The sequence below is a fragment of the Staurois parvus genome, unplaced genomic scaffold (genome assembly GCF_062004578.1).
Source record: "Staurois parvus isolate SC_StPar_1 unplaced genomic scaffold, SC_StPar_1.0 ptg000885l, whole genome shotgun sequence".
Classification (NCBI taxonomy): domain Eukaryota; kingdom Metazoa; phylum Chordata; class Amphibia; order Anura; family Ranidae; genus Staurois; species Staurois parvus.
Genome location: NW_028318681.1, coordinates 1647886 through 1673556, shown reverse-complemented (window position 1 = coordinate 1673556; position 25671 = coordinate 1647886). Strand labels below are relative to the sequence as shown.

The 25671-nt window shown below is 45.4% G+C and overlaps 1 long non-coding RNA gene across 14 annotated transcripts in view; it reads right to left on the bottom strand.

The window, feature by feature from the left end:
- Positions 1–25671, bottom strand: part of LOC149442481 (uncharacterized) — an 876277-nt gene that overhangs the window by 806594 nt on the left and 44012 nt on the right. For 8 of the 14 annotated variants that reach the window (XR_016307164.1, XR_016307167.1, XR_016307171.1 and 5 more), the window contains exons 1-2: positions 15481–15592; positions 11123–11265 (exon numbers count right to left, since the gene is read on the bottom strand). This is a non-coding gene — a long non-coding RNA (uncharacterized LOC149442481). Of the gene's footprint in view, positions 1–11122; positions 11266–15480; positions 15593–25671 lie in introns of those variants that run through there. The other 6 variants (XR_016307174.1, XR_016307173.1, XR_016307172.1 and 3 more) reach the window with 2 other exon arrangements.

The following is a 25671-nucleotide window of genomic DNA, read 5'->3' as shown; positions in this document are numbered from 1 at the left end:
CTCTAGAACTAATGTTCATGACGTAACGGGACTTACACCGTTGCCACTTACCATCCCCGAATACTACCATTATCTTTTCAGAAGTAGTCCCTAGACTTGTATGGTTAGTTAATCCTCAATTAAAAAAGACGACTAAACAAGTCTATGGAAAAATTCATGCCTCTGATAGGTGGAATTTCATACCATCACACGGATCTAGAAGGAGGAGTTAGTGGCATTTATCGTTCAGACGGTGTGCATCTATCAAACGTAGGTATAGATATCTTTCATTTAGCATTACAAAATAGTATAGAATTGGCCTGCGGCTCTTGGGTAGGCCGGACGTTGTAAATAGTTTGGCTGGTGGGGTCTTATTGATAGAATTATTTCAGATAGCTCGAGTCCTAAAAGACTGAGCAAGTTTATTCCTGGTTGATAATTAAAATGTAAAAGTTTTGAATAAACGATATTGCAAATTTAATTTATGTTGTGTGTAATTACCAATAAAAGTGCCGCAGCCAAAATTTTATGCCAAAAGAAGAAATATTGTGTATGTGTCATTATTTAAATAAGTGTAGTTATTTCGGGGATGAGGAATAACGTGCAGCCTGCATTTCCATGCACAGGACCCTGTGTGACCCAAAACAAGTAGTTGCCTGTCCTAAGGGACAAGTTAGGTGTATGAATACATAGACACAGGAGAACTGATCAGCCTATCATTACAAGCAGGGGCGGACTGACCATTTGGAAACTTGGGCACTGCCCGAGGGCCCGGGGTCAGTAGGGGGGCCCCATGAGATGCCCGTGGTACCTTTTTCATAGGCTTTTTTGAGTTTGGGCAAAGACACAGGGGCCCCATGATCCCCTATTGCCCGGGGACCCCATGAGTTGTCAGTCCGCCCCTGATTACAAGGTGAGATAAACAGAAAACACAAGGTGTAGAATTACACGAATAACTATTTGAAAGCGTACAACATATTTAACAAAGAATAAAGTATGTTTAGGTATGTAGTTGCACGTGTACCTGGCTACAGCAAGTGTCATGGCCCTCTATGCTTCAATGTCAGGCCAATCTGACAATTCCGGTAACTGTTGAAACTTGCCTGCTCTCTGCTGCCTGGAGGATGATGAAGACGAGGTGTTACTCTTAAAAACTAATTTCTCATAATCCTTTCGTGACTCCTTGCAAGTGGAAAACTAGCAGGAACAGTCTTGGCTCCCCATCTGATGCGGAGGCATCTATCCTGGCTCCAGAAATCCCTATGCATGGCCCTTTTCACAGCAGCTCCAGCCTGATCACCTGAAGCTCTGACACCTGTGACTGGTCCTGCTCGGATATATTCCTGCCATCCTATTTTACACTTGTGAGCGCATATAAATGTGTTGACCACTTGCCCTCCTGAGGATTTACCTCCCTTCCTGACCAGGCTTTTTTTTGCTATTCGGCGCTGCACTATTTCAACTGATAATTGGGTGCAGCATTGCATGACCGCATGAACAAAATTTATGTACTTTTTCACACAAATAGAGCTTTCTTTCGGTGGTATTTGATCACCTGTGTGCTTTTTTATATCATGTGTGAGACTTTTTGGGAGCCTAGCCACATACAGGAGCCTGAAATCCAATGACCACTTTGAAAGCCTGAAGGTGCGTAACTTCCTCATTTCACCTCCTAACTACCTAGCACAGTTTTGGAGGCCCTGACATGCCAGGACAGCACCAACCCCCCCAAAATGACCCCTTTTTGGAAACTAGACACCTCAAGGAATTTGAAAGAGGCATGGTGAGTATTTTTCAGATCTCATTTTTTCCTCACAAGGTTTTGAAATATAAAAAAAAAAAAGTTTCTAAAAACGCGTGGCAACAAACAAGATCTGCAAAGCACTCACCATGCCTCTTGTAAATTCCTTGAGGTGTCTACTTTCCAAAAAGGGATCATTTGGGGGGGTTGGTGCTATCTTGGCATTTCAGGGTCTCCGAAACTGTGATAGGTAGTCAGGAAGTGTAATGAGGAAATAAAGCCCTTTAAAAGCCTGAAGGAGCATATTGGATTTTGGGGTCCTGTACTTGGCTAGACTGCCAAGACGTCTCTCACATATGGTATCCCCATACACGGGAGCAAATAGTTTGGGGTGTCTACTTTCCAAAAAGGGGTCGTTTTGGGGGTGGGGGCATTTTATGCCCAGCATTAGAAGTTTATGCCACACATCATTCACTCTTCTAACCACCTGAAGACTAAGCCTTTTCCGACACTTCTCTGTTCACATGAAAAAAAATCAGTATTTTGTTCTAGGAAATTACTTTGAACCCGCCAACATCATATATTTTTTAAAGCAGACACGCTAGTGAATAAAATGGTGGGTGCTGCAATTTATGGCACATAGTACTCGAGCAGCGATTTGTTTTTTTAAAAATACACTTTCTTTACTTTTAATGCACAAAAACACAATATATTGGCCAATTATTTGGTAAAATATAAAAGATGATGGTATGCCGAGTAAATTGATACCAAACATGACATGCTTTAAAACTGCGCATGCCCTGTGCAATGGCGACAAACTGCATACATTTTTAATATCCATAGGTAATGCTTTAAAAGCCTTTACAAGCTACCATTTTAGATTTACAGAGGTCTAGTGCTAGAATTACTGACCTTAATCTGACTTTTGCAACGATACCTCACATGCATGGTGCAACCGATGTTAACATACTGGCACGGGATCAATGTGGGGGGGGGGGGGGGGGCGAGGGTGCTTTATTTTTTAAGTTATTTTGATTTTTTACATTATTTTTACACTGTCCTTTTCATTTTTTTGATCACTTTTAATGCTATCACAGGGAATGCAAATATCCCTTATAACTTCAATGGATATTGTCATACATTCATTTTTGAGAAATCTGGGGTCTATGAGACTCTAGATATCTCCTCTACTCTTACATTATCTAATCTCACCAAGATCGGTGTGATCAGATGCTTTCCCAATTTACAAATGGCGCTGTTTATATCCTGCGAAACTGAAGTGATGAAATGCTAGTAGCTTCTGATTTCTTAGACTATAGAGATGATTGTCACCATTCTGGTCTCCAATCAGCTCTATGGTCAGCTGGCAGAAACACCCGCTGCATTCTCAGGTTCCCCCGAGAAGGCCGTGGAAGGCAGCGGGGGAGGGGGGCATCGTCTCTCGCTGCTTGTAAAAGCAATCTTGCAGCTAATTAGCCACTAGGATTGCTTTTACATGAAAGCTGATCACTGGCTGAAAAACATTATACCAGGATGATGCCTGCAGCACCAGCTTGTACTACACTTGTGGGACTTGCCACATCACCAAGTGATACTGCAGTGCTAGTATGTGAAAGACCAGGATGTACTAGGCTGCTGGTGCTCGCCAGTTCACCAAAAGGTAGAGTGGCACTAGTACTGGCACTCTGCTGCATATGAGAGTCATCATGCAATTGTAACATCTCAGCAACCTGGGATTGGGGTTGGGTACGCCTGATCTTAGCAGAGACCTCTTCTCCATCATCTGAGCTATCTGTCAGGATGCAGCTGTTGTCTATAGGTTCGTATTTTGAGGCTGATTGTGTCAGGGAGTCTTCCCCTTCGTTCTCACCTGACATACTCAGAATCCTGTAGGCCTCTTCACTAGAGTACCTTTCCATTGGCATTTTGGCCACTACATTTATAGGTACCTAGTGCGCCCCACGGTAAAAGGAGCACCTAGCTGTCAGGGACTGCTTGAACCACTACAAAAAAATGTACCAGCAAGTGCTAACAGAGATCAGGCCTGATTCTACAAACACTGCGGTTTTGTGTGCAATGTATCAAGTGACAGTGACCTACTGACACTGCACTTGCTGGGGGAGAAGGGGGCGGTAAGCGTAGGGGCCAAACGCAGGTGCTGGCAGGTATCGGGGCTGATCCCGCTAATACTGCGTTTTTGGGGACGCTATACTAATGTGAACACTGGTATAGTGCTGATCTGATCAAAGATATTGATCCATTCAAAGACTATACTAGCAATGGAGGTTTATAGTGTATGTGAGTGTGCTCCTGGCAAACAAGGGGTTAAATGGGATTACTGGTGTACTGTCAGGAAATCTGACGCTATCTGGGAGGGGCACGAAAACCGTGGGAGTGCAAATCACATACATATATGTGATTTTATGAACCCGTGCCGCCCTGTATTTCTACTATAGGGTGGCGCGGAAGCGATTAAACATGTCCAGTAAAAAAAAAAAAAAATTAAAAAGTAAAATTTGGTCATAAATTTAGTCCAAAATGTATTCTGCTCCATGTCTTTGCTAAAATAAAATCCCAATAAGAGTAAATTAATTGGTTTACGTGAAAGTTATAGCGTCTAGAAATGGCGGTATAGATACTGGAATTTATTTTCTTTTTTCTATAAATAATGACGGCGATCAGCGACTTATAGCGGGACTGTGGTGGGCATTCTGACACTGGGAGGAACTGACTTGGTGTCACGGATATCCCCAGTGACACCAATAGAGTGATCAGTCCTAAAAAAAAAAAAAAAAGCACTGACACTGTACTAATGGCACTGGGCAAAAAAGGGTTAACATAAGGGGTGATCAAAGGGTTAACTGTGCGCTGTTTTACTATGGGGGCGTGCTTACACCCGGAGCAGTGTGCCCGAGCCGACGGGGAGGATGACTGTTAGTAAACAAAGTAGCCCTCCTCCCCGTCAGTGATTGTCGGTAATCACCGGGTGCTGGCAGGTAATCATCGGCCTGGGCCCGCTGATTGACAGCCGTGGCCGCGAATGGCGGCGTGGGTAGGGCATGAACGCGGCCTGCGCGCACCCCCTACTTGGAAATGCAAAATCACGTGTACATACGTGTTTTTGTGCACCCGTGCTGCCCTTTGGCAGCATTTCTGCTATAGGGCGGTAAGGAAGTGGTTAATTGGTGTTTATAAGTGGACTTGCAGTCCAAGTTACCTTCTTTGTGTGTCTTTCATACAATATGGAAATGTAAGAACCGCAGTCATATCATTATGGCTAACTGTGCTCTTATTTCTAACAATAACCCTAAATATCCCAAAAAATTAAAAGTCTGCAGCCCCTGCGGAGCAGGCACCTTTCGCTGAAAAAGAAAGTAAAAGTCTCCTAAACAAGATACAGAAAAAAAATCTGAAAGCTAAACCCTGGAATAACCAAATCTTGTCTAATTACCAGAGGCGTGTGTATTCTTCCTTCAATCTTTGTGTGCTTTGTGTATCTCTGCCACATCTGTGCAGCAATCCAGTGTGAAATGTTATCTCTGTACAGCAGCTTTCTGTAAAATCTTTAGTGGGAGAGGCCTTCTGGGTACCTCTCACAGCTCTAGACTCCACACAGCCTAGCGATGGGACTGCTACTTTTGCAAGGTAATAACCAAGTTTGCAAAGACATTTGGTGCACACAAAGTGAACTTATATCCTTTGTGACTATTGAAGAATAAAGAAAACAAATATAGGTTTATGTGTAGCTTTATGACCTACAGGTTATACCAGGGGTCCTCAAACTATTTAAACAGGGGGCCAGTTCACAGACCTTCACACTGTTGGGGGGCCGGACTCTAGTTTGAAGAAGAAAAAAAAAAAGAACAAATTCATATGCGCACCACACACATCTTATTTGTAGTGGAAAAAAACTGGAAAAAAACAATACAATATTTAAAATACACTGTACTCTAACGCACTGGACACCACAATGCACAGTACACTGTGATGCACTGGACACCGCCATTAACTGTACACTGTGATGCACTGGACACCGCCATTAACTGTACACTGTGATGCACTGGACACCGCCATTAACTGTACACTGTGATGCACTGGACACCGCCATTAACTGTACACTGTGATGCACTGGACACCGCCATGCACTGTACACTAACGCAACGGGCACCGCAATGCACTGTACTGTGTGACGTACTGGACACCGCAATGCACTGTACACTGGACACCGCAATGCAGCGTACTGTGTGATGTACTGGACACCGCAATGCACTGTACACTGGCACACTGGACACTGCAATGCACTGTACACTAACGCACTAGACCAGCCTTTCTCAACCAGGGTGCCTTGAGGTTTCTTCAGGGGTGCCTTGGAAAAAGGTCTAAAAATTGCCCAAAACTTGTACACAAGCCAGCGGGTGGAACAAGCCTGCCTTTTAGTAACACAAAGCCACAGGTTTTCATTGTGCACCATTAGGACCTTTTAGCCACCAGTGCCTGACAACCAATGACATCATCAGTTGATAAGGAGGATGTTGGTTGCCTGCACAGTATCTTGGTTTGACCCTCTCCCGCCCCTCTCGGTCTGTGCTGGGGGTCACATCTCAGTGATAGAGAAAAACTGAGGGAGAAGAGAAACATTGGAATACTAGTCAGTACCAGTGTGCAAAAGTGTATTTACTTTGGAAAAACAAATCACCTCTAATGTTGGGCGTCCTATGTATGCGGATGTTGCTGCGTTATATAAAACTATTAGAATACTTTTATACATTTCAGAATAGGGTGCCTCAGGATTGTCCATAATTTCAAAGGGTGCTGTGACAAGAAGGCAGGAAGAACTAAGGGATGTGTCCAGGATGGAAGGTATATTTGCCCCAGGTTCATGTTATACACGGACTGTTTCTCCTGTTGTGCTGTGTAGTGAGCCGTTTTAGGTCACTGATGATTTCATTAGCTCAGCTGTAGCGAGTTGAGGGCTCTGGGCTCTATAAAACGCCCAGGCTGCTTAGAGAGGATGCTCCAACCTGGAACCAGTTTGCTGTGCAGGACAGACTGGGGAGCAACCAAACCATCCTGTGGTGAGAGATAATCTGTGTGATCTTAGACTGTGTGAACACTCTGTGTCTAAGCAGCAATAGGCTGTATTCAGACAGCTAGATAGGAAACCTGTGTTTGTAGTTAGATGCCCAGCAGGGCAAGGTTTTATTTTCTGTTTGTATTTTTTTGCTGTTTTGACTATTTGCACCGTGTGTTCACCCGACTTGTAAATAAAGCACAAACTTTTCACCAAGATCCTGCTGTCGTGCTGAGCCTCTTTCACGGTGTTCTGACCCATCCAGGGGGCCAAGCACAACCCGCTACTGGGTTAATCCCTCACATATGGTGGAGGATGCAGGCAGGTGAAGCAAGGCCAGCATGGAAGAGATACTGAGACAGCTTGCTTTGGCAAATGCAAGTCGGCAGAAAACAAATGCAAGTTTGCAACAGAGCCTTGCAGTCCAGCAGCAGGTTTTGCAACAGAGCCTTGCAGCCCAGCAGCAGGTTTTGCAACAGAGCCTTGCAGCCCAGCAGCAAGCCCCGGAACAGGCGTAGGCACGCCTTAGGGAATCGTTGGAATGGCAGGAACAGATACACCAACAGCAAATTGCAGCCATCATGAAACAGCTTCAGCAGAGTGAGCAGACTGAGGCTGGGAGTGATTTTACTACCATACCATCTTTCCGTGTAAGTCACCTGCTGCCAAAGATGTCTGCAGATGAGGACCCTGAGATGTTTCTGACCACTTTTGAGAGGACAGCTGAAAAAGAAAGTTGACCTAAAGAGCAGTGGGCTGGACTAGTGGCCACCCCACTATCTGGCGAGTCCCAAAAGGCTTATTTTGACCTTGAGCCTGAGGAAGCCAAGAACTAGGATCGTTTAAAAATGGAAATTTTGGCGCGGCTGGGCGTAACCCTGGCTGTCCGGGCTCATCGGGTACACAACTGGAGTTATCGACTGGGAAAACCACCCCGATCCCAAATGTATGACCTTATTCATTTGACCAGGAAATGGCTGCAGCCAGATACACTGTCTGGACCAAAGATTGTGGAAAGGGTGGTGATGGACAAATTTCTGAGGTCTCTCCCTACTACCTTGCAGAAATGGATGAGTCATGGAGATCCACAAACAGCAGACAAGCTTTTGGACCTTGTGGAGAGATATCTAGCGACTGAAAATCTTACGTCTTCCCTCAAGGAATCACCGACTTTCCACCCCAAGACCAGACCATCCCCAGCAATGGGTAACATTGCACCAAGGGATGGGGGTGGAGAGATTGGAAAAGGGGGAACGAAAGGTACTTTTGGGACTGTTTCCAATATCTGGCGTGAGCGGCCTGGAAAGCCAAACCCGCCAGAGGTGAGCAGAAGGATAATCTGTTACCGCTGCCGGGAAAAGGGACATGTAGCAGCAGATTGCCCAAGTACGGATGAACCAATGCACTGTGACTTTCTTACTGAGAGACAGCAGTCCCCATTTGCAACTGTTACTTGCACTGCTGAAAAGGGAAATGAGAAACCTTTATGCAAAATGGGTATTGATGGTAAAAATGTTGTTGCATTGTTGGATTCAGGTAGCCTGGTTACTTTGGAAAAAACTGAATTGGTAACGGGAAAAACCTTGCACCCTAGAAAATTGGCAGTCATTTGTGTTCATGGGGACACGAGAGAGTATCCAGTGGCAACAGTGTCCTTTGAGACCTCCCTCGGTAACCTGTGTCATCAGGTGGATCTGGTTCCCCAACTGCCACATGACGCCATTGTGGGGAGGGATTTCCCAAAATTCTGGGAGCTCTAGAATGGCCCAGATTTCCCATTAAATGGTCCTTCAGAGCCTGAAGGTTATCCTAGGGAATCCTCTGAGGGTGAGGATTGAGCCTGTGTTTCCCTTGCCAGTATTAGCAGGGAAAACAGAGCCTAGGGAGGAGCCTACAACCCCTAGTGTTTGACTTAGAAGTACACAGGGAAAATTTTGCCACTGAACAACTGAAGGACCCCACATTACTAAGGGCCCGAGAGAATGTAGTAAAAATAGAGGGGGAATCCTTTCTATGAGTGGATTCATCTGGTGTGCTGCATACTACCCGGATAAACAAAACTGTGATGATTGTACAGGGGAATACACCACAAGTGCTGTTGACCATACTAGAGATAATTGGTCACCTACATAGGGTGAGTGTTGGTCCATGTGGGGCACCAACAGTACTGTTAAGTGGAGCATGTTATTACAAGTACCAAACCACTGGCCCTTTTCACACCTTCGTATTATCTTTTTGAACTTTTAACTTACATATTCTTTGGTTTACTTTATGTTTATCGAATGTATACACAATGTTGTAATATGAGCAGTTTGCATTTGATTATTTATGGTACACTGTGTTGAGGTTAACACATATTTAACCCCTTGCCCTACTGAGGATTTACCCCCCCCCCCCTTCCTTACCAGCCCATTCTTTGCATTACAGCGCTGCGTTACTTTAACTGACAATTTCGTGGTCATGCAACGCTGAACCCAAATGAAATTTACGTACTTTCTTTCCCGTGAACTGAGCTTTTTTTCCCCTGACAGCATTTTGCAGTGAAGGACCCTTGCTCTTTCTGTGGAAGCAGCAGTTGTTCTGCAGAGGACAGACCTATAGCTTTGGGATCAGCGACACTCATGCACCTTGCAGATTGGAGAGTTCTGTCTCTGACTCAGCAGTGGGTGTATCAGATCTCTGAAAGGCAACCGTTGCCTCCACACAGCGAGAAAGGGTCCTTCTCAGCAGCATTGCAGGTAGTGGACCAAACTAGGGATGCACCGAAATTTCAGTGGCCCGAAGCGTTTCTGCCAAAAACACCCCTTTCGGCCGTCGGCCGAAATGAAAAAAAGCACCGATACGGGTGCCAAAAAAACCCCGCCCCTCGCTGCCGCCACTCGGGAGTTCTCAGCCTCACCTGAGAAACCATCGATCCCGGCGCTGGGCATAGAGATGAGTGAAGGAAAGATGGCCTCCACTCATCTCTATGCCCTTGGAGGACCGGAGCGATGTCACTTCCGGTTACGGACATTTTTTTTTTTTAAAGCACTAGATCAATGGGTTTTTTTTTGATCCAATTCTTTACATTGTAAAGGAGAGATGTTGGGTCTTATTGACCCCATATCTCTCCATAAAGAGGACCTGTCACTAATTATTTCTATCACAGGGGATGCATGCATTTCTTGTGATAAGAATAAAAGTGATAACAATTTTTTTAAAGGGACAGTGCAAAAAACAAAACAAAAATAAATAAATTAAAAAAAAGTTGAAAGTGTCCCTGTCACCCCACGTAGTGGTGAACGCATATGTAGGCCATGTCCACATATGTAAACAATATTCAAACCACGTGTGAGGGTATCGCCACGAACATCAGAGCAAGAACAATAATTATCGCACTAGACCTCCTCTGTAACTTTACACTGCTAACCTGTAGAAATTTTTACAGCATCACCCATGGAGATTTTTTAAGTACCGCAGTTTCACACCATTCCAAGAGCGTGCACAATTTTAAAGCATGACATGTTGGGCATCTATTTACTCGCCGTAAAATTCTCTTTCATATTTTACAAAAAAATTGAGGTATATATTGTTGTTTTTTTTCTAATCAAAGTGTATTTTTTTCAAAAAAATATATATTCATGTTTAAAAATTGTGCATTTCGGTTCTCGGCTAAGTGCATTTTGAATTTTCATTTTCGGCACCAGAATTTTCATTTCTATGTACCACTAGACAAAATATTTTTTTTTTGTTACAATACTTTTGTTTTGAAGCATCCAAAATGTATTTAGCTGATTTAAATTGAAGAATGTGTTGACTTTTACATTTTCAAAAGGAAAACAGATATGGCAATCCCCTGTAATTGTCTCAAAACAGCAACTTAAAGTGATTCTAAACCCATTTTATTTTCTTTAAAATAATAAACATGTCATACTTACCTGCTCTGTGCTCCCCTCGGGTCCCTGGCTCCTCCCCCTTTGCCAAGTGTCCTCATAGCAAGCCACTGGCTATGGGAGCACTCGTGCAGGTTCACTGCAGAGCCAGCTCTGAGTGTCTATTGACTCACAAAGCACAGCCTGGCCCGGCTTCCTCCTCACTGGCCAATGGCTCCCGCTGCTGTCTCTGAGCCAAAGACAAAGGAGAGAACAGAGAGATGGAATATTGATTTTTGCTAAAATGTCATCTATCCTTCTAGTGTATGATCTGAAATTACTAAGAATAAAAAGGAGCTCTGGATAGGCAGTGGATTGCTGCTGACAATGTATGTGTGTTTTGGTTATAGAACTAAACTGCCCGAGTGATGCCTGCTGTAGTACTCTAGTGATAAAACATGAAAAGGAACCATGGCTTACCTTGCGCCTATGATCACCAGGTAATCCAGTAACCTGAGAAATGGCTTTTTCTTCTGCCCCATGGTCCCAACTTCTTACTTAATCATCTCACACACTGCTTAGCTCACTGGACCATCACTGATCAAGGAGAAACCAGCAGAAACCTTAAACCAGGAGAAAAATACACAAAAAGAAACAACAAAATATATAAATACATTTCACACATACCAGCCTTTATATAATATTAACCTCAAACATATGGCTGAAATATTTATACAGGTCTTATCTGACAAAGGACTTATATTTCTATCCCTCCAGTCCTGAAATCTACACAGCTCTGCCACACAGCACAGTACTGTTTGTCAGAGCAGGAACCCCATTTTTCTCTGCTGCAGATAACTAACACTTACAGGTCTTGCCTTTCCCCTAGCCTATGACTGAACAGTAAAGAGAGAAGCAGAAAGCCGAATCTTTCTGTCACTTCCCCTTCTCCTCCTATCAGCACATGAGCACAATCAACTGGTCCCTTGCACTGCTGCAGCACCCCCCCCCCCCTTAGTCTGATCTCTGCTGACTTCAAGAAGCTGATAATAAATCAAATTTCAGTTACTGTTTGCATTTAAAAAAAAATAATTTATAGATATATTAAAGGGAGCTCCACCAAAAGGGGCAGCTCTGTTTGTCTGCCTCCTACCCCCTCCACTGCCACATTTTACACTTTTTTTTGGGGGGGGGGGAGCGGGTCCCTGGTTCTAGCATGCCCTCCTCCTTCCCCCCACAGTCTTCTAGGACACTTTACAGGTCCAAGAAGACTGCCGGACCATTCGGGAGGTGCAGTACACCTCGTGCAGTGGGCACCCAGCTGTGAAGCCAAAAGGTGTCACAGCTGGGTGACCACAATTAAGATGTCAGCTCAAGGGGGGGGGGGGGGGGGGGGAGACAAGTGGGTGAAGGGACGGCATAGGCGAGAACATCACTGATCCTGCTAAGAAAGAGTTCAATGTTTTAATAGGGGTATAAAGTAGAACTATAGGCACATTTCTTTTTCATTTTGGACATTTATAACCCCCGTCAGTTTTATTTTTTGCCATCTGTGTCCCATTGGGGAGATTTACCTTCACTTCCTGTCCCATAGCCAAAACAGGAAGTCAAAAAAATCCCTGAAAATTAAGGGAATACTTTGGGGTCCCTCATTGGAAGATTTCCCCTCTATTACTTTTCTGGGGACAACACAAAATTTGGGATTTTCTTTTACATTTACCTTCGATGATAATGGCAAACAGGACACATAGAGAGGGGGGATCTCTCAGGGACAAAGACAGCAATAAAAACCTGACAGGTGTTCTAATCCCTCTCCTCTCTACCCCCCAAAAAAAAAAAAAAAAAGTTTTTCCTTTAGTTATACATTAAGGCTTTCTAATCCCAAGAATTAAAATACTCCATAATACTTGCTGCCGGTATTCTCACCTTCCAAAGCCCTTTAGTTCACGGGTAAGTTCACCTTTTGATAAAAAAAAAAAAAAAATGCACATTTTATATGCAGGTAAAAAAATGTGCATTATTTTTTGCTGCCGAAGCCTGGAAAGCATTGCACCAGCGATAGGCAGATCACTGATGCCATGCAGGTCTCCTGCAGATCTGTCAGTACATCTGCTCACCCCATACAGGATGTACAAGCAAGCAGATATACTGACAGAAAGACTGAATGAACTATCCCAGTGCTCCACAGTGCCGTGGTAGTTCATTGAGAACTACAAACTGACAGCCGCTAAGTCTGTCGGGACTAGTAGTTTCTCATTCACAGAGGAGTGATGTGACCAGGCAAATGGAGCCCCGCACGGCCACATTTTTTAAACATTTGACAGCTATCGGGGAGAAGATCGCTCACTAGCTGACAAAGCTGGTGATCTGCAGGGAGCGGGGGCCAGTGCTTTCATAACATGTTACACTCTGAATATGGGGGTAACATGTTACAAAAGGTGAATTAACCTTTAACCACTTGCCCTCCAGAGGATTTAACCCCCTTCCTGAGCAGGCCATTGTTTTGCATTACGGCTGGTCAATGATACGGTGGTATTTGATTGCCTATGCATTTTTATTTTTTGCACAATAAAAAAAAAAAAAAGTGACGATTTTGAAAAAAAAAACCAATATTTTTGACTTTTTGCTATTAGACATTTAGACATGTCCAGTAAAAATTTTTTAAAAATCACATTTCATCACAAATTTAAGCCAAAATGTGTTCTGCTCCATGTCTTTGCTATAAAAAAATCCCAATATGTGTAAATTAATTGGCTTACGTGAAATTTATAGTGTTTACAAATGGCGGTATATATACTGGGTTTTTTTTTTTTGTTTTTTACTAGTAATGACGGCGATCAGTAACTTATAGCGGGACTGCAGTGGGCATTCTGACACTGGGTGGAACTGACCTGTTTTCACTGACATCCCTAAGAACACCAATACAGTGATCAGTGCTAATAAAAACCACTGACACTGTACTAATGGCAGCTGGGAGGAAGGGGTTAACATGTGGGGCAATTAAAGGGTTAACCTGTGTTCTGTGTTACTATGGGGCTGTGTGTTAGTGCTCTGCACAGCCATGCAAAGCAGTGGGCAGGAGCTGACAGGGGAGAGAACTGTTTTGTTTACAAACCATTCCCCCCCCCCCCCTTCACTGTCGGAGATGTTCGGCAATCACCGTGTGCCGGTGAGTAAACACCGACTGGGACCCGGTGACTGATAGCTGCAGCCGCGAATGGTGACGCGGGTAGGGCACATGGGCGCCCCCTACCTGGAAATGCAAAATCAGGTATATACACGTGATTTTGTGCACCCGTGCCGCCTTGTAGCAGTACTTCTGCTATAGGGTGGACGGGAAGCGGTTAATACAATACTGATGTTTACCTTCCTGGGGACACCTCTGGCACGTGTGCATTCTAACGAATATTCTCAGTATCCTAAAATGCTGCGATGTGAAGACACCTTTGCTCTAATGACATGATCACAGATCTATAGTATTGGTTCTCACTCTCACAAGCCTTCCTCTGTTTACTTCCCGAAACACCATGTGACAAGCAACATCACAGGGGCTGTGTCATCACTTAGGCTACTTTCACGCTGACTTGCGGCAAAAACACATATGCATATTTCACACGTTTATACCACGGTTGCTGTGCGTTTTGTGGTGTGTGTTAAATGTGTTGCATTGCAAAGCATATTGGTGAATAGCTGGTTGTTAAGGACGTCATCAGGTACTGGCTTCTTAACCATTTGACAACCAGCCTATAGCCGAATAAAGGCTACAGCGCAGTTGTCCAGTTCTGGGAGGGCGTCATACGACATCCTCCTAGAACGCGCCCTCCCGCGTGCCCCCAGCAGCGCGCATCTGGTGATCTCTGTGATTGCTGAGTACCAGCAATCAGCCATCTGCTGATTGCTGGTACAAAGCTTTACAGGCTCCTGAAACAAATAAATAAGTGCACATTTTTTTTCCACCAGAAAATTTAAAAAAAAAAGTGCTTTTATTCATAAAAAGTGAACTTATCCTTTAACTAGCAGCTATTGATTGGCTGTGAAGGATGCCGGTGGGCGGCCACTTCTTAACAACCAGCACATTTCTGCCACATGACCTAAAAAAACGCACCCTGGGTGAGGACTGGTTACACTCTGAGGGCCGGATGACACCAGGACGGCCCAGGAATGCGGCACTGAAAGACTTGTGGAAGAAGTGGGAGGACTGGAGAACTCGGACACTCAGGGCATTGTTGGCCACAACTTGGGGGCCAGTCACACAGTTTTGTTTTTCTTTTATTTTGATTTCAGTGAGCTGTACCCTGTGCAGGCCTGGGGGGGGTCAGCCACAGTCTGCCTCCCCAGTGTTCTGGGGGAAAACTGGGGGAGGCAGGTGGAGGGAAACACTGGGCTGGGGGGGGGAAACTGGGGGAAAAGGTGGGGGGGGGGGAAACGCTAAGGGGGCAGGGGGGAAGAACGCTAAGTGGGCGGAGGGGGGGATAAAGCTAAGTGGGTGCGGGGGGGATAACCCAGAGGGTGTGGAGGGGGGGGGGATAAAGCTGAGGGTGTGGGGGGATAAAGCTGGGGGGGGATAAAGCTGAGGGTGTGGGGGGGATAAAGCTGAATGGGGCGGGGGGGATAACGCTGAGGGGGAAATTGGGGAGATGCTGAGGAGGCAGGTGGGGGGGACGCTGGGGGGCAGGTTGGGGAGCCCCAGCTATATCTGTGCCTCTTATTCCCCCACCTTCTCCAGACATGACCTCCTATCAGCCTTTTTATACAGACAATCCCCCCAGCCTTCTCCACAAAGCCCCCCGGCCTCCTCCATCCACCTACCCAGCTCTCCTGCCCTCTGTCCTCCTCACCTGCTCAGCTCAGCTCCCCCCGGGAGGCCATCATCCCCACCCCGGCCGTTCCTTTCCTGTTCCCCTCTCAGCTGCTCCTCTCCTCCGCCTCCCATAGACTTTACATAGCTAAAGATGGCCGCCGTTTTCTCTGTATAGAGCCGACTGGGAAGGGAGACATCTATGGCGAGGAGCGGTATTACACCTGAGAATGCCATCTTGTGGCAGAACTCAATAATAACCATTGAATGGCCCCAATCCTGTGTAATTCAGTGTTCTTGCAAAGATCACTTATTGTTATCTCACAAATATATTCTTATTCTTATAGCCAAATTTGCCACGCTAACTCCTCCCACAGTTTTTACACTACAAAGACAAGTAATATATCAAAACGTGCGGATTGTTCCCGATCGGATTGCTATTACTTTGTGGAACGTTTCGCCGAATCGTTCACGAAATATCGCGGTTTTTGTGGTGAAATTTTCCCATAGGAATGAATGGTGCAACTAGAGTGAGAAATGACAAAGCTACAGTGTGGAAGGAAAAATCAGAACATGATTTGTAAACTGCCATCACTATGTCATTTTCAAGCCCACCTACACATATCTTATATCAAAACGTTCAGCTAACCCTGCTGTCACTAAAAATGTTCACGGCTAAGCCATAGTTCTGATAGTTTTCACAATATGACCATTTGTTTGCAACTCACCCCTCCCATTGACTTTCATTGAAACTTCACTCACAGTCACCTGAAATTTTAAGGGACATTTTTAAACTGCGACTGTGCATTCATTTTTAATATTTCAGACACATACTATACATCAAAATTTAGGTCTGGTTCTTGTGATTCTAACAATATAAACCTTTTCACGGTAGCATTTATACTTTTAAAACTACAAGTGTTTGAAGATGGCAATCGCCAGTGAAGTTGGCAAGTTGGAGCAGTGTGTATATAAAAATGCCTCTCAGAGTGAGTTGCCATAGCAACCCAGCTGTGTCAACAGAGGCTCCGCCCACTCCTCTGCCCTTGCTGTAGAGTGAGTTGCCATAGGAACCCAGGTGTGTGAGCAGCCAGCAGAGTGACAAATGCTACTCCGCCCACTGCACTTGTAGACTACTGCTGCAGGCAAGAACACAATTTCCCCAGAAATTGTACCTTTTCTACTTAATATTAGATATATTTAAGCTGTTTTCAGGTACTCCGGCATCAATTACTACCAGGATGCCGAGATCTTCACGACGTCCATCTCGTGGAAGGCCATCACGTCAGGAGGGCGGAGAGTCTCCCATAGCTCATCGGACGAGGTCCAGAGCGCAACATCGGCAGAGAAGGGAGGACGCCGCCATCAGCCGAAGCCGATCTCCAAGAGACCGCAACAGGGCTGCTGAGCACCACCCAGAGCCACAGGGAGCACCGGCCATGGAGCCACAGGGAGCTCTGGCCATGGAGCCACAGGGAGCTCTGGCCATGGAGCCACAGGGAGCTCTGGCCATGGAGCCACAGGGTGCACCAGCCATGGAGCCACAGGGTGCACCAGCCATGGAGCCACAGGGTGCACCAGCCATGGAGCCACAGGGAGCACCGGCCATGGAGCCTCGCGGCGAGGAGCAGGTAATCTGTACCATTTGTTTAGCAGATTGTGAAGATGGAGACGCCAATACTACCCTACCCTGCGATCACCAATTCCACAACCGCTGCCTCCAACAATGGGTTGAACAGAGTGCTACCTGTCCCATGTGCCGGGCGAACATTCCTATCGTGCGAGGGAACCAGGATTTCAACCGTATGAGAGAGTTTCTAGATGACAATGGAATCGACTACGTGATCGATGAGGAGAATGGTATTATAGAGATCTATTATTAATATTATCAGCTTAGATGTATTTATTGTATTATATATTTTAAGAGTTTTCCTGTCTTGTAGAAGTTATAGTATTTAATGCTTTAAAAAAAAACCCAAAAAAACAAAAAAATTAAAAAAAAAACAAAAAAAAAACAAAAAAAAATATAGTTGTTGAATATTATTATTAGTATTATATATTTTAAAATATGTTCTTTATTGTAGTAGTCTAAATATTATTATTATACTGTATTTATATAGCGCCAACAGTTTGCTCAGCGCTGTACATTACAATGGGAGACAATACATGAGACAATACAGTAACAATACAATAAAATACATGAGGGGTTCGAGGGCCCTGCTCCTTGGAGCTTACAATCTAGGAGGGAGGGGAGAGTGGTACAGGAGGAAATAGCAGTGGGGGATGGAGTGGTGGGGGGAGCGGAGGAGATCAGCAGTTAGGTGAGGGCGGGGTAGGCTTCTCTGAAGAGATGGGTTTTCAGGGTGCGCCTAAAGGTGAGGAGGGTAGGTGACAGTCTGATGGATTGGGGTAGTGAGTTCCAGAGGATGGGAGAAGCCCTGGAGGCGGGCATGGGAGGAGGAGACCAGGGAACTAGAGAGTAGGAGGTCTTGTGAGGAGCGGAGAGTGCGATTTGGGTGGTAGATGGATATCAGGTCGGTGATGTAGTTTGGGGCAGTGTTATGAACAGCTTTGTACATCAGTGTTAGTATTTTGAGTGTTATGCGTTGGGCAATCGGAAGCCAGTTGAGGGATTGGCAGAGGGGGGTGGCAGATACGGAGCAGTTAGTAAGGTGGATGAGTCTGGCCGCAGAATTCAGAGTAGACTGAAGCAGGGTTAGCCTGTGTTGGGGTAAGCCGACAAGGAGGGAGTTACAGTAGTCAAGTCGTTATATGATAAGGGAGTGAACGCGTTGCTTTGTAGTTTCTGGAGTTAGGAATGTGCGTATTTTGGAGATGTTGTGGAGGTGGAGTCTGCATGAATTTGTCAGCGATTGGATCTGGGGCTGGAAAGACAGATTGGAGTCTAGAATGACACCAAGTACTCTGGCTTGCGGGGTGGGGCTGATGGTGGTGTTGTTGGTCGTGATGGAGAGGTCGGGGGGGGGGGGCGCGGGCTGGGGGGAAAACTAGGAGCTCGGTTTTGGCAAGGTTTACTTTGAGGAAGTGAAGTGACATCCAATCTGAAATGTCGTTCAGAAGGCTAGTGATTCGGGCGGAGACTGAAGGGATGAGGCGAGGGGTAGAGAGATAGATTTGAGTGTCATCGGCATAGAGATGGTAGTGGAAGCCATGGGAGTTTATCAGGTGACCAAGGGAGGAGGTGTAGATGGAGAAGAGAAGGGGCCCGAGGACAGAACCTTGGGGGACCCCAACAGAGAGGGGGAGTGAGGGGGAGGTGGCAGCGTTATAGGTAACGCTGAAGGAGCGTTGTGATAGATAGGAAGAGAGCCAGGAGATAGCGGAGTCTCTGAGGCCGAAAGAGTATAGTCTTTTGAGGATGAGGGGGTGGTCGACCATGTTGAAAGCCGCGGAGAGGTTGAGGAGTTGTAGCACTGAGTAGTGGCCATTGGCTTTAGCGGTTAGCAGGTCGTTGGTGAGTTTGAGTAGGGCGGTTTCAGTGGAGTGTAGAGGACGGAAGCCAGATTGTAGGGGATCAGGAGGTTAAAAAATAGAAAACATAAAACAGTGCAGTGCTACAAATTCCTATACAAATGAACATATATTATATGCTAATCCAATATATCTTATCCCTTGTAAGAATATAGTACTGTGGTCACTCCCAGTGACATCTAAAATACTATGTCCTTGAGTGTCCTAATAAGTGAAACACAACAACTCTTCATGCAGGTGCTCCAAACTGAGTGTGAATCCACAGTGACAGGGGTGCCCCCTCACCTTCCTGCCCAGGCCCCTCAGGACCAATGAGCTAAAAGTGCCTCTTTATGTTCCTCCAAAACCATGGAATCCTCCTCAGCAGTAGTGGTGGGACTCTCCTCCTCTGGTAGGTTTTGTGTCCAGTTAATACCTCCCGGTACTAGGACAGGTGCCTCTCCATAAGCATCCCCAGTAAAGCCAAAAGATCCAACATAGTGTAAAACCGTTTACTTTATTAAAAGCCACACTACAGTTGTCTACTCACACTTATGCAGCTATTCATCAGCGTTTGTTACACCACACCATAGGTGTACTGCCTGTGTGGATCCTAATAGGGTGCACCAAGATGGCACCCACGCTGGATATGACGTCACTGCGCGGTCCGTTTAGGCCCCTCCCACTGGCGTATCTACGCGTTACGTCACGATTGGTGCATGTGACTTCCTCAGGTCATCCTGAGGAAGTCACGTGCACCAATCGTGACGTAACGCATAGATACGCCAGTGGGAGGGGCCTAAAGGGACCACGCAGTGACGTCATATCCAGCGTGGGTGCCATCTTGGTGCACCCTATTAGGATCCACACAGGCAGTACACCTATGGTGTGGTGTAACAAACGCTATTTTAGATGTCACTGGGAGTGACCACAGTACTATATTCCTACAAGGGATGAGATATATTGGATTAGCATATATTATATGTTCATTTGTATAGGAATTTGTAGCGCTGCACTGTTTTATGTTTTCTATTTTTTGACTGTGTTTGGTGCCTGGGTTGTGGCACTTAAGTGCTGGCTGCTTAGCGTTTTAACGGTATAATAGCACAGGGGGTACTATATATTAATAGGATCAAGGAGGTTGTTGTCGGTGAGGTGGGAGCTTAAGCGATTATAGGCAAAGCGCTCGATGAGTTTGGATGTAAATGGCAGCAGGGAGATGGGTCTAAGGTTGTTCAGGTCAGTGGGATCCAGGGAGGGTTTTTTAAGTATGGGAGTGATGTGCGCGTGCTTCAGAGTGGAGGGGAATGTGCCAGTAGAGAGGAAGAGATTAAAGATGTGAGTGAGGGAGCGTAGGATGGAGGAGGAGGGTGATCGTAGGAGTTGTGTGGGGACAGGGTCAAGGGGGCAGGTGCTAAGGCGAGCTTCAGAGATCTTAGTGACCTCTTGGGTGGTAACGGGGTCGAAGGAGTGGAGTGTTGAGGGGGTTTTAGCGTGAGGAATGTTGGGTGGGGTGGAGGTCTGGACAGTGGTGAGGTTGAAGGAGAGGAGTGTCGAGGGGGTTTTCGTGTGAGGGATGCTAGGTGGGGCGGAAGTCTGAGCAGTGGTGATGTCCCTGCGAATTGCGTCGATCTTGCTTTGGAAGTGGTTAGCAATCTCGTGGGCGGTGAGTGAGGTACTGGGTGGAGGTGGGGGCAGAGAGAGCAGGGAGTTGAAGGTGGAAAACAGCCGGCGAGGAAAATATTTATATTTGTTGGCACATTTCATGTGTGCCCACCATTAGAAGTGGGTGGATGCAGTGAGGTTTCTAATGGTGGGCATACCACCACACACTTTTCCTTGAAGAGATATTTCAATTATAAAGTTGTTTTATTGAGTTAATGTTTTATTGTTAACCATTGTTGATTTCTTTGCAGGAATGTCAAACTGCAGCACTGACCTGTTTATTCTGACAGCAACAGGGTCTTGCTTTCAGAATAGACATAAGTAGGTGTGTGCAGTGCTGTCGGATGAGATTTTTCATCCGCAGTTAAAAAAAAGAGCATATATGCCGAAGCATGGGGGCCTGGGGTGGCCAGTGGGTGGATGGCCCCTATGCTTCGGTATATATATTTTATATTTGTTGGCACATTTCATGTGTGCCCACCATTAGAAGTGGGTGGATGCAGGGAGGTTTCTAATGGTGGGCATACCACCACACACTTTTCCTTGCAGAGATTTCTTCTCTTTTTTTTCATTCAGCCCACAGGCTGCATAAAGAAAAAAAGAACATAGCATATACACCCAACAAGGACCAGCGACGTACTGGTACACCACTGGACTTTGAATGGTTATACCAGGGTGATGCCTGCAGCTGCAGGCATCATCCTGGTATCATTTTTTTCAGCCGGCGATGGGCTTTCATGTAAAAGCATTCCTAGTGGCTAATTAGCTGCAGAAAATGCCCCCTCCCCCTCCCTGAGATAGCATTAACAGTGATCAAAAAAAAAAATTAAAGGGACAGTGTAAAAATAATTAAATCAGAAAAAAAAAAAGGAACCTCGCCCACCCTCACCTGCGGTCGACAGCGTTGACCCTGTGCCAGTATGGAAACAGCGATTGCACCATGCAGGTGAGGTATCGCCACGAACGTTGGATCAAGGGCAGTAATTATAGCTCTAGACCTCCTCTCTAAATTTAAAATGGTAGCTTGTAAAGGCTTTTAAAGCGTTGCCTATAGATATTAAAAATGTATGCAATTTGTCGCCATTGCACAGGGCATGCGCAATTTTAAAGCATGTCATGTTTGTTATCTATTTACTCAGCATAGCATCATCTTTTATATCATACCAAATAACTGGCCAATATATTGTGTTTTTGTGCATTAAAATGTAAAAAAGTGTATATTTTAAAAAACAATTGCGTTTGAAAAATCGCTGTGTAAGTACTATGTGAGATAAAAAGTTGCAGCACCCACCATTTTATTTACTAGGGTGTCTGCTCTAAAAAAATATATAATGTTTGGGGGTTCACTTTAATTTTCTAGCAAAAATACTGATTTTTTTAATGTGAACAAAAAGTGTCAGAAAAGGCTTGGTCTTCAGGTGGTTAGAAGAGTGAGTGATGTGTGGCATAAACTTCTAATGCTAAGCATAAAATGCCCCAAACCCCCAAAATGACCCCTTTTTGGAAAGTAGACACCCCAAACTATTTGCTGAGAGGCATGTTGAATCGATAGAAGAATTTATTTTTTTACCACAAGTTTTTGGAAAATGACAAAAAATTACACAAAATTGTCATTTAAATCGTTTCTTGCTCACACATGCCATATGTATATGTGGAATTACTCCCCAAAATACATTCTGCTACTTCTCCCGAGTATGGGGGTACCACATGTGAGAGACACGGGCTGGGGGGAAAACTAGGAGCTCGGTTTTGGCAAGGTTTAATTTGAGGAAGTGAAGTGACATCCAATCTGAAATGTCGATCAGAAGGCTAGTGATTCGGGCGGAGACTGAAGGGGTGAGGCGAGGGGTAGAGAGATAGATTTGAGTGTCATCGGCATAGAGATGGTAGTGGAAGCCATGGGAGTTTATCAGATGACCAAGGGAGGAGGTGTAGATGGAGAAGAGAAGGGGCCCGAGGACAGAACCTTGGGGGACCCCAACAGAGAGGGGGAGTGAGGGGGAGGTGGCAGCGTTATAGGTAACGCTGAAGGAGCGTTGTGATAGGAAGAGAGCCAGGAGATAGCGGAGTCTCTGAGGCCGAAAGAGTATAGTCTTTTGAGGACGAGGGGGTGGTCGACCATATTGAAAGCCGCGGAGAGGTTGAGGAGTTGTAGCACTGAGTAGTGGCCATTGGCTTTAGCGGTTAGCAGGTCGTTGGTGAGTTTGAGTAGGGCGGTTTCAGTGGAGTGTAGAGGACGGAAGCCAGATTGTAGGGGATCAAGGAGGTTAAAAAATAGAAAACATAAAACAGTGCAGCGCTACAAATTCCTATACAAATGAACATATAATATATGCTAATCCAATATATCTTATCCCTTGTAAGAATATAGTACTGTGGTCACTCCCAGTGACATATAAAATACTAAGTCCTTGAGTGTCCTAATAAGTGAAACACAACAACTCTTCATGCAGGTGCTCCAAACTGAGTGTGAATCCACAGTGACAGGGTTGTCCCCTCACCTTCCTGCCCAGGCCCCTCAGGACCAATGAGCTAAAAGTGCCTCTTTATGTTCCTCCAAAACCGTGGAATCCTCCTCAGCAGTAGTGGTGGGACTCTCCTCCTCTGGTAGGTTTTGTGTCCAGTTAATACCTCCCGGTACTAGGACAGGTGCCTCTCCATAAGCATCCCCAGTAAAGCCAAAAGATCCAACATAGTGTAAAACCGTTTACTTTATTAAAAGCCACACTACAGTTGTCTACTCACACTTATGCAGCTATTCATCAGCGTTTGTTACACCACACCATAGGTGTACTACCTGTGTGGATCCTAATAGGGTGCACCAAGATGGCACCCACGCTGGATATGACGTCACTGCGCGGTCCGTTTAGGCCCCTCCCACTGGCGTATCTACGCGTTACGTCACGATTGGTGCATGTGACTTCCTCAGGTCATCCTGAGGAAGTCACGTGCACCAATCGTGACGTAACGCATAGATACGCCAGTGGGAGGGGCCTAAAGGGACCACGCAGTGACGTCATATCCAGCGTGGGTGCCATCTTGGTGCACCCTATTAGGATCCACACAGGCAGTACACCTATGGTGTGGTGTAACAAACGCTATTTTAGATGTCACTGGGAGTGACCACAGTACTATATTCCTACAAGGGATGAGATATATTGGATTAGCATATATTATATGTTCATTTGTATAGGAATTTGTAGCGCTGCACTGTTTTATGTTTTCTATTTTTTGACTGTGTTTGGTGCCTGGGTTGTGGCACTTAAGTGCTGGCTGCTTAGCGTTTTAACGGTATAATAGCACAGGGGGTACTATATATTAATAGGATCAAGGAGGTTGTTGTCGGTGAGGTGGGAGCTTAAGCGATTATAGGCAAAGCGCTCGATGAGTTTGGATGTAAATGGCAGCAGGGAGATGGGTCTAAGGTTGTTTAGGTCAGTGGGATCCAGGGAGGGTTTTTTAAGTATGGGAGTGATGTGCGCGTGCTTCAGAGTGGAGGGGAATGTGCCAGTAGAGAGGAAGAGATTAAAGATGGGAGTGAGGGAGCGTAGGATGGAGGAGGAGGGTGATCGTAGGAGTTGTGTGGGGACAGGGTCCAGGGGGCAGGTGCTAAGGCGAGCTTCAGAGATCTTAGTGACCTCTTGGGTGGTAACGGGGTCGAAGGAGTGGAGTGTTGAGGGGGTTTTAGCGTGAGGAATGTTGGGTGGGGTGGAGGTCTGGACAGTGGTGAGGTTGAAGGAGAGGAGTGTCGAGGGGGTTTTCGTGTGAGGGATGCTAGGTGGGGCGGAAGTCTGAGCAGTGGTGATGTCCCTGCGAATTGCGTCGATCTTGCTTTGGAAGTGGTTAGCAATCTCGTGGGCGGTGAGTGAGGTACTGGGTGGAGGTGGGGGCAGAGAGAGCAGGGAGTTGAAGGTGGAAAAGAGCCGGCGAGGAAAATATTTATATTTGTTGGCACATTTCATGTGTGCCCACCATTAGAAGTGGGTGGATGCAGGGAGGTTTCTAATGGTGGGCATACCACCACACACTTTTCCTTGAAGAGATATTTCAATTATAAAGTTGTTTTATTGAGTTAATGTTTTATTGTTAACCATTGTTGATTTCTTTGCAGGAATGTCAAACTGCAGCACTGACCTGTTTATTCTGACAGCAACAGGGTCTTGCTTTCAGAATAGACATAAGTAGGTGTGTGCAGTGCTGTCGGATGAGATTTTTCATCCGCAGTTAAAAAAAAGAGCATATATGCCGAAGCATGGGGGCCTGGGGTGGCCAGTGGGTGGATGGCCCCTATGCTTCGGTATATATATTTTATATTTGTTGGCACATTTCATGTGTGCCCACCATTAGAAGTGGGTGGATGCAGGGAGGTTTCTAATGGTGGGCATACCACCACACACTTTTCCTTGCAGAGATTTCTTCTCTTTTTTTTCATTCAGCCCACAGGCTGCATAAAGAAAAAAAGAACATAGCATATACACCCAACAAGGACCAGCGACGTACTGGTACACCACTGGCCTTTGAATGGTTATACCAGGGTGATGCCTGCAGCTGCAGGCATCATCCTGGTATAATTTTTTTCAGCCGGCGATGGGCTTTCATGTAAAAGCATTCCTAGTGGCTAATTAGCTGCAGAAAATGCCCCCCTCCCCCTCCCTGAGATAGCATTAACAGTGATCAAAAAAAAAAATTAAAGGGACAGTGTAAAAATAATTAAATCAGAAAAAAAAAAGGAACCTCGCCCACCCTCACCTGCGGTCGACAGCGTTGACCCTGTGCCAGTATGGAAACAGCGATTGCACCATGCAGGTGAGGTATCGCCACGAACGTTGGATCAAGGGCAGTAATTATAGCTCTAGACCTCCTCTCTAAATTTAAAATGGTAGCTTGTAAAGGCTTTTAAAGCGTTGCCTATAGATATTAAAAATGTATGCAATTTGTCGCCATTGCACAGGGCATGCGCAATTTTAAAGCATGTCATGTTTGTTATCTATTTACTCAGCATAGCATCATCTTTTATATCATACCAAATAACTGGCCAATATATTGTGTTTTTGTGCATTAAAATGTAAAAAAGTGTATATTTTAAAAAACAATT